The sequence below is a fragment of the Alligator sinensis genome, unplaced genomic scaffold (assembly GCF_000455745.1).
Source record: "Alligator sinensis unplaced genomic scaffold, ASM45574v1 scaffold360_3, whole genome shotgun sequence".
In the NCBI taxonomy this organism is placed as follows: Eukaryota; Metazoa; Chordata; order Crocodylia; family Alligatoridae; genus Alligator; species Alligator sinensis.
Genome location: NW_005841977.1, coordinates 604,003 through 612,854, shown reverse-complemented (window position 1 = coordinate 612,854; position 8,852 = coordinate 604,003).

Sequence of the window (8,852 nt, the reverse complement as noted above, 5' to 3'; positions counted from 1 at the left end):
TGTGTGTCTGTGCTGCTAACGAGCAGGCTGTCATGGAAAACTGTCCTTCTGGTGCTGGGAGACCAAAACTAAGTGGCCTTTGGAAAGTGTGATCTATCCAAATGCTTCAGTGTGTGACTTCAAACACCTGGGAGCCCTTGTTCTAACCAGGAAGCTAAAGGAGGCCAAGCGACTCTATTGGGATTTTCAGTGGCAGTACAGCTGCTTCTTTGATTATTTTCTTTGCTTCTGTGTGTCCCTCACAACAGCATGTGACCCATGTTTTAATTCTTACTCCCGGGAGCAGAAGCGCTGCTCTTCAAGCAGTTCATGAGACTACCCTTGTGTGGTGACTGTGAAACCTGTCCAGTCAATCAGTGAAGAGCTCTGGGACTCCCTGAATACAGAGCTGGGTGGAATGGGCTGCAGGTGCAAAGTGCAGCTTTGTCAATGGTTTGTTTTCATAAGAAGAACAGGAAATACCTGTGCAGGAAAATATTGTTTCGCCCATGATTATTGGTATTGCAATAGCACCTGTGAGCTTGAGTCAGGCACCCTTGTGCTGAGTTGTATACAAACCCATCACTGTGTAAGGCAAAGATACAACAGGTAGGCACAATAGGTAAGTTCTTGACCCTGTGCTGGGGGGGACTCCTGAGAAATGAAGATGAAGTGACCCACTGGCATTTCCCTTGGTTCTGTTAGCCCATCATGAATAGACAGCACTACAGAAGAGGGAGAATAAGCAAAGGCCCTTGAGGCAACAGAGAAAAAGATGCTCAGATATGGGAAAGGAAAGAGAAGGCACAACAGATTCTAGGAAGGATGGTAAGTCTGAGGTTTCTATTGCTCTTATAAAGTTTGATGTAATGTGACCTAATACTGTCAAGATATGGGGTGACATGGGTGGGATCATGAGTGCATTGCAACACATTCTGCCCAGAGAGCACCATGTCCTGAATATTTGAAATTCGAATTACACAAGGCTCTTTATTAAGAGGCTTGGATGTGGATTTAATCAGAGACCAAGCTTTTGATAGCTGTATAATCTCCTTCTAGATGACTGAGGTCACCTTTGTTTATGGGCGAGCCCCAGGAGAGGTATGTACCCTGACTTCAAAGAGCACGTGCTCCTGCTACCTGTTGTAAACAATGATCCCAGGGTGCTGGCCCCTCACTGTGCCTTGACTTGCCCAGGCAACCCCATGCAAAGTGGGGGATGTCAATGAGTGCAGAAGCTACATGATGTGTTTAGTAAGTAATACCCTGTCAGGACAGTGGATCTCTCCAAGGCTATTTGTGCCTAAAAAAACAGTCTCTCACCCCAACTGCAAGCACCTAGACTAATGTTCTAATTTGTGTAGCAAGTGTTTGTATCAGGCACAGCCCACGTGGGCTTATTCTTTGTATTCAGCTTTGTTTTATAATGCCAACCTGTATGTTACATTATAATAGAGCCACAGAGTTTATATCTGGTTCCAGCCCTCTCCTCCTCTTTCCCCAGCAACCTCTGGGGTTGCTTAGCTCTGAAAATGCTTGGGGCAGACCTTAATAGTGCCATGGAAGAGTTGAATTTGGCCCGGCGCCCTGGTAAAATCCTTTGGAAGCCTCAGCTTCCTCCATCACACCAGGTAAGGATAACCCTGTGGTTTTTTTAATTTTAGTCTTAGCGTGGAAGACTGCCCTACTTCATCCTCAGGACATATGTCCCATGACCTTCCTTGAAGCCAGTGATTCTCAACCAGAGTGTAGAGCACCCTGGGGCACCACAAGATCCTCTGAAGGGTGCTGCAAAGTGTTAAGAGAGAAGCAGGTGCAAGGAGATAAGTGCAGGCTCAGGCTTGTCCCTGCCTGTTGCTGCCTTTCCCCCACTTCCCGGCCCCTTGGCAAGGAGGTGCTGCTCGGTTCACAAATGTTATGGGTGGGAGCCTTGGGTCAAATGAGGAGTATCTTGCATCTGAAAAAGTTGAGAAGCACTGCTCTTGCCTAGTCCTTGTGTCCTCCAGACATCACTGGACGAGCTGTGGTCTCTGGGATATTGGACTTAATAGGAAAGATAGTGGGCTCTGTTCTTGGCACTGCCACTAGCTAGCTGTTTGGCCTTAAGGAAGTCCTTAAGGCCTTAAAGAAGCTCTCTACACACTGCTCCCCCCTGCCCAGACCCCAACGCTGTCTTGTCTGTTTGGACTGTAATCCCTCAGGTCAGGCTGCACACCTAAACCTGTACTTCCTGTGCTGTGTTATGTGTCTTGAACAGTTGTCTGCATCACAAACAGCACTGCTGCTACCGGTCCTGAACAGCCCCTTTCTCAGTCCCCTCCCAGATGAGGCCAGGGACACTGAGCAGGCCCTAGGAAAGTAGACAATCCCTCTTATTCATCAGTGAATCCTGCTAGATGGGGGGATGAACCTCTCCCTGCTGCTGACTCGGCCCCACTTGTATAGTTAACCAGGGGGCTTGCAGCTAAATCCATTGGCATTTTGGTTTGATCTCAGTCAGCTGCTCAGCGCTCCCCCACCCCCAGAGCCTTGTCCCCACTCTTTGAAATATCTGTGAGGGAATTAAGGTTTTCCCTGACACTGGTTGGGTCAGACTTGGAACTCTTGGTTTGTCCTCAGTGATATCTAATATACTGGGTAATGGCTTCAGATAAGACTCCACGAAAGTGAGGCCACAGGACAAGCTGCCTTCTCACTACACCCCAGTGAGTAAATCCCTAGAGACTGCTTAAGGTCCAAGGCAGGTGCTTGTTGAGCAGCTCATAATTTTCCGGTTGCCATTGCAACTTTATCACTAGCAATTTTTGATCAAAAGGGGGTGTTAGAAGCTGGCATATAGACAGTCCTTGGACTTAGGACACAATTGGTTCCTGAAAACCACATCTTAAGTCAAAACGTAACTTGGAACCAATTTTCTCATAAGAAACAATGTTATAAATGGGGGATTGGTTCCTGAACCAAGCCCCGATACCCTGTTTTCACCAAAAATACCCCAGAATTTTGTAGTCGATCAATTATAGATGAGTAATATAGCTACATTAATGTAAATAGCAATCTCATTGATTTGGAAGGGCTTCTTTGAGGTGACTTTGTTGGACTTTTTGAAGGGTTCTTGACTGGGGTCTTCTCAGGCAGCTTGGCTGCAGGTTTTTCTGGAGTCTCGTCTGCTTTCTTAAATAAAGTGTCCAAGGAAGTTTGGACAGATTTTCTCCAGGGAGATGAGTGATGCAGTGAACTTGTTCATTGGCGTGGCGTTGCATCGGATCAAGCGTTGTAAAGTTGAAACTGATTTCATAAAATTGAAACGGTGTCGATTTATAAAAGTAAATGCGAAACATAACTCGAAGCGTTGTAAATTGAGGACTGCCTGTAATTACCAGTAAGTTTCCCTACTCTTTCTTATAGGATCTCATGTCACTTCCATCATATTGGTGAAAGCTGGGAAACAATGCCTCTAATAGCATTCCCACTGTCCATGATCTTAGCTTCAGGTTACTGCAGCTACAACACAGTGATCCCATGCCAAAGCCATCGTTCCAAACCTGTCCCCACTGCGCAGTTTGGAGAAAGGGGGGAATGCTGAAAAAAGGAGGGCTGGCTCCATAGCTGTCCTGCTTAGATTTTCCAGAATCAGAACTTGATGTTGCATAGTCACAAATGTTTCTTCTCTCAGGAGTGTAGGTTGTAGCTGTGTTGGTCTAAGGACAGAGGCAGACAAGGTTCCTTGGGTGAATCTGATATCTTTTATTAGACCAACCCAAATAGTCGGAGAATAGTTATTAAGCAAGCTTTCGGGTTCAAAAACCCTTTGTCAGGCCAAGGAATTTTCAGCAGTTGGTGTGTGCTGAGCATGCAGGAAGAGCACACACCAACTGCTGAAACTTCCTTAGCCTGACAAAGGGTTTTTGAACCCGAAAACTTGCTTAATAATTATTTTCCAACTATTTGGGTTGGTCTAATAAAAAATATCAGATACACCCAAGGAACCGTTTCTTCTCTCAGGTTTTTATACTGAATAAATGAGTCTCCACCAGGCAGAGATGAATTTAGAGACAATGGTGAGGCAGGAGTTGACCACCTGCATCTGGGGTGCTGTTTCATCAGGGAGGGGACTGACTGATGATTTCTCCAGAGTTGCTTTATTTCGGTGTCAGTAATGAGCTTTGGCCATCCTACTTCACCGGCTCTCTGCTTCAGGCAGCCACTGTGTGGTGCTGTCGCCTTGCCATGTCTGCAGCAGCAACTGAAGTAGTAAACTGCTTTTGCCTTTTGTGCAGTGGGCTAATTGGGGTGGGCTGAACTGCAGCATTTAACTGTGGTGCAGGCAGGTTCCTTGCAAAGACAGATGTGCTAGTGATGTGCCCTGCACCTGCAGTGGAGGCAGGAGTGGGCTGTGGAGTCCATGCTGGAAACACGGCTGTTAATGGCCTCTTGCTTGTGTGACCGAGGAGGCAGACGAGGGATTTCTCTCTCACCACAAGGCAGGACCTCAGGTTGCCTTGTGGGCGTAGCAGAAAATGTGTTTTGTGTGAGCTACTCTTCTCATGGCTACTCCTGGGTTTCCCCTGCCCCAAAGTCTTTCTGCCGCTTGCCTCAGATGCCCTCAGTATGGTACAGTTCCTTAACCCAAACTGCCTGAACTATTTGGAGAGGGGTCTTCTTTTTATTCTGCACAATGGGACCCCCTGTGTGTCTTCAGTGGACAGAAGGGGGGGGGCGGGTCTTGCTATTCAGATCATAATAATGAACATTTATTAGCCAGCCACTGTGTTTCCCTGGCTTGGCCTAGAAGCCCCCAGGCAATGAGAAATGTCATTGCTGTTCTACACGTCTGTCACTAAAGTATTGCTTTCCTCTGGCAGATGTTGGGGTGGTACGGCAGCAGCACTTTCCCATCCCGCTGCTGGATGGAGCCTGCTGCTGATTTTCTTTGCTGCTTGCGTCAAGCAAAAATCCCTGCATGTGCCAAGGAGGCATTGGCTCTGCTCAGAATCCAGCAGGAGCCCTCGGGCAGAAACGGCAGTGGGGTCACCAAGTGCCACGCTCTTCTCTGGTTGCATCAGTTTCTCAGGACCAAGCTCAGCTGAAGATAACAGCCAAACCCCAGCAGCTCTTTGCCTTTAATTACTTAAAGATGTGGTACCCAGCTCCCAAACCACATCTTTGGCTCCCCTTGCAAGGGTGAGCTATGTGGAGCAGAGTCCCGCCTAGCACTCTGCAGGGAAGGGGCAGCACAGCTTTCAGATACAGCTTGAGCTTGAGGGATTTTTTTTTTTTTTACATCCAGTGATCAGAAAAATCCAACCAGGGAATGATTTCCCATTCTTGAGGAAAAAGAGGCCAATTCCAGGAGAGCAAACCAAAACAGAGCTGCCTTCATATGTGGTCCTCCAGCCCTGGATTTTAGTTTAGCTTTCTTTAAAAGTCCAGAGGAGGGATACATTTTCCCTGGCCTCCTTCCTCAGATACTCCCCGACACAACTTGCTTTGCACGGATTCCAGAGAGACGACTATATGGGACCTTTGGTCACAGGGGAGTCAAGGGCACAGAAAAAGGTGGCTGAGGTGAAGACCTCATTACCCTGTGATTTGGATACCAGAGCACAACTACTTTTGGCATCAGGTTGCAGCCATCCCATGTGTGCGGATGTTTGAGATGAGGAGTAAAGGGGAACGGGAGATGTATGACAGTTTCTAATGTAGTAAAAGTGTTGGGAGAACTGCCATCATAAGGGGCTTGGGTGCCTTTTAGGTCTTCAAAAAAACCCCACTCAGTTGCTGCCTAACCCTTGAGGAGCCTGTTTCCACCAGTCCCGTTTCCTGGGGGTCTAAATTTCCCAAGACACATCCACACAAGTCATGAGCAGCTAGTTGCCTGGCTCATGTATGTAAAGGGGCAGGTAAGTATCCTTGACATTCACGGGCTATAGCTCTCCCCACCCTTCTTGCCTGCAAAGCCCAGCCCTGTCTGACCGGTGTTCTCGGACGGCACCCACTGGATCTGGACTTGCATGAAAGGCAGCCAGTACTACTGCCCCTCTGACCCAGTAGTGCTTGCTGGAGGGAGCAGGGTTCAAAGCCCTCTTCCACCTGAAGGACTTTAGCCTGTGTCTCCTGGGGAGGCCCCTAGGGACCAGGCCCTAAGATGTTTTGTGTTGGACCTTTCTCCGTCTGTCCCGTGGAAGCAGAATCATATATTCATTGCAGGAGCAACTGGAATTAAGGGCTTCCCACTGCTGCATGAGTGCTTTAGCCATGAATTCAGACTCATTTGCTCATGCTGTCCATCCCCATGAGCATTTAACCCAGCCATGCAAAGTGGAAGAGCTTTAGCTGACAATGCTCCAACAGCTGAGATATTGGCTAATAGCAGGATTCTCCAATAGTAGGACCCCTTGTATTTTGTGAGCTTCAGGTTGGCAGACCCTGTGTGGGGGAAGGATGGGCCTGGCTGAGGTGCTAGGGATCTTAACAGCAGGTAGCTGCTGCTTCCCAACCAAGTAGGTGCCCAGCCTCCCCCCTTTCCCTCAGCTTGGAGCCTACGTGCCAAATGTAGTGTTGCTTGCTACGCTTGCTGGCCGAGTAGGTGCCTATGAGTCGGGCATTGCGATGCTGAGCCTGGGGATGCTTCAGTCATTCTGTGGAGCTAGGCCAGCATTACTAATTTCCCCTCAGCCGTGCTGCTAGCAGAGCCAGACCATTGTTAAAACCAGAAGCACTGGCCTTACCTCTGGAAAAAACTCAACAGCGCAGAGCACAAAGCTCCTTCAGCAGGAGCAGCTTCAGCCTGGGTCCTCTGCCACCCTGGCTCAGAGCGGTTGTAGAGCAGGACACTTCTTTCTTTCTTGCCAGGGCAGAGTTATGAATGAATTCCTCCCCTCGCGGCTCCAACCACAGCTAGAGCTGTTTGACGTTCCTTGGATCCCACAGGCTGCACTGCAGAACATAAACAGTTTACAGATCAGCCCTGTGCTGGCCCTTGCCTGTTAAATAACAGGAAGGCACATTTGCAATGGGCAGCCTGCCTGCATAGCCTCTGCTCTGTGGAGCAGGGCGACGTCATTGCTCACTCGCACAAATTCTGCCATGTGTCTGGCAGTGGGGGAATCAGCCGGGGGAGGATGCCAGGCGTGAGTCTGATCACTCAAGAGTGCGCTTGGAGTCTGACTGCACAGCTCAGTGAAAGGAGGCTCAAAATGACTTCCTGTGCTGGGGCATCAGGATAAAGAGGCAACTGCAAAGAGGCCAGCTGGATTCATGTGTAGGCTGAGAAGGGAGCGAGTGAGCAAGGTGAGGTGAGTAAGCAAGGTCCATATAATAGCAGTACAAAGGTTTGGGGGAAGGTGTTAAATTCTCCCTTGTCCATGGCAGAGCAGAAAAGGACTGAAGATTGGGTTTTGGTCTGGCTTAATCTCACCTCATATCTCCCAAGTTGGCCAGTGCTCTAGTGCAGGGGTTTTCAATCAGGGGTACGTGTACCCCTGGAGGTGCTTCTGATGGCCTTAGGGGGTACTCGGCAGTGGGTGCTGCCACCGCCGGCACTTCTGCTGCTGCCACGCTGCTGGCACTTCTGCCACCACCGTGCCACTGGCACGCTCGCTGATTGGCTGTGGGGGACCCCCCCACACTCTGGTTGCCGATTGGCTGCTGGGGGACCACCCCCCAGCCCCTGCTCTAGTGCATGGCAGGGGTAAGCAGCAGTTGGGGGCAAGCATGAAGTGGGCACAAGAACAAAAGTTGAAGTGGGCCATGAATAATTTAAGACTGGAAACTGGTTTCCGACTATGAGAACAAGGGTCTGGAATAGGTTGTGCGGGCAGAAGACTGTAACAAGTTTTAAGATGAAACTGGATCAGTTCTTGACTGGTTAGCGCACACTGTGGTGGCTAGCAGGATCTGAGCTAGGAACTGCATGGCTCTGTGCTGTTTCTCTGAGCTACTAGAGATCATCTCTGCATGATGTGTGTGTCATGCAGGCATTACCCTTAGCTCACCTTTGGTTTATTTCTGCCTCAAATACTGATTTGAAGGCAGTGATCCAGAATAAGGTAACACTTACTGAAAGGATCAACCTGAAAGGATTCCGGAAGTGGGAATATAGCTTTTATGTGCACAGGCCAAATGAAAGTAATACCAGCACAGTGCCTCTGCATTAAGGCCCAGCTCCTCACAAGACATGGTCTGTGTTGTAATCCCTGGGAAAGTTTGTAGTTTAGTTTTAAACTTGACACCAGAAGAGCCCATGGGACATGTTTGCTGTCTCTGTTTAGCAAAGAGGGGCCTGCCAGAGGCTAGCTAATGTTCTGCATGGTGGCCTGTTACATCCAAATGCCCATCAAGTAGCCTTAGATGGGAGTCCAAGATACCTTATGCTGAGCGGCACAAACATTGATGGGCGTTAGTGCTAGCTTGAGTTTGGAGCAGTCATGCTTCAGGCCAGCAGGGACCTGGGGGACTGAAAGGAAACCCCCCCCATCCCACCCCCTCCTGACTTTCGCGAGCTGTCTGTCCCAGGGGAGCAGGCAGGGAAGGGTTAATTTTCCTGCCCAGCCCCCATGGCTGCTGGGCTGCTCCTCACTTTTGGGCTGAGCAGAGGGGCTGTGAGCAGGGATCAGGAGTGGTGGTGGTGGGGACAGTGGGGAAAGGGGAAGCTTTGGTGTAGGGTAGAGTGATTGCACCTTAGTGTAACAAGGATCAAAGATAATCCTGCCCTGGAGTGGTGTAAAGTGAGTCACCTAATGAGTGTTGAAAACCAGTTTCAGGTGTTAATGTATGGATAATCCAGGTGTTAAGAGCTCCAGGAACCACCCAAAAGTACTGTGTAACAAGGAAGCCACACAGCTGTATCAATCAGCACCGGGCCTGAGCTAATC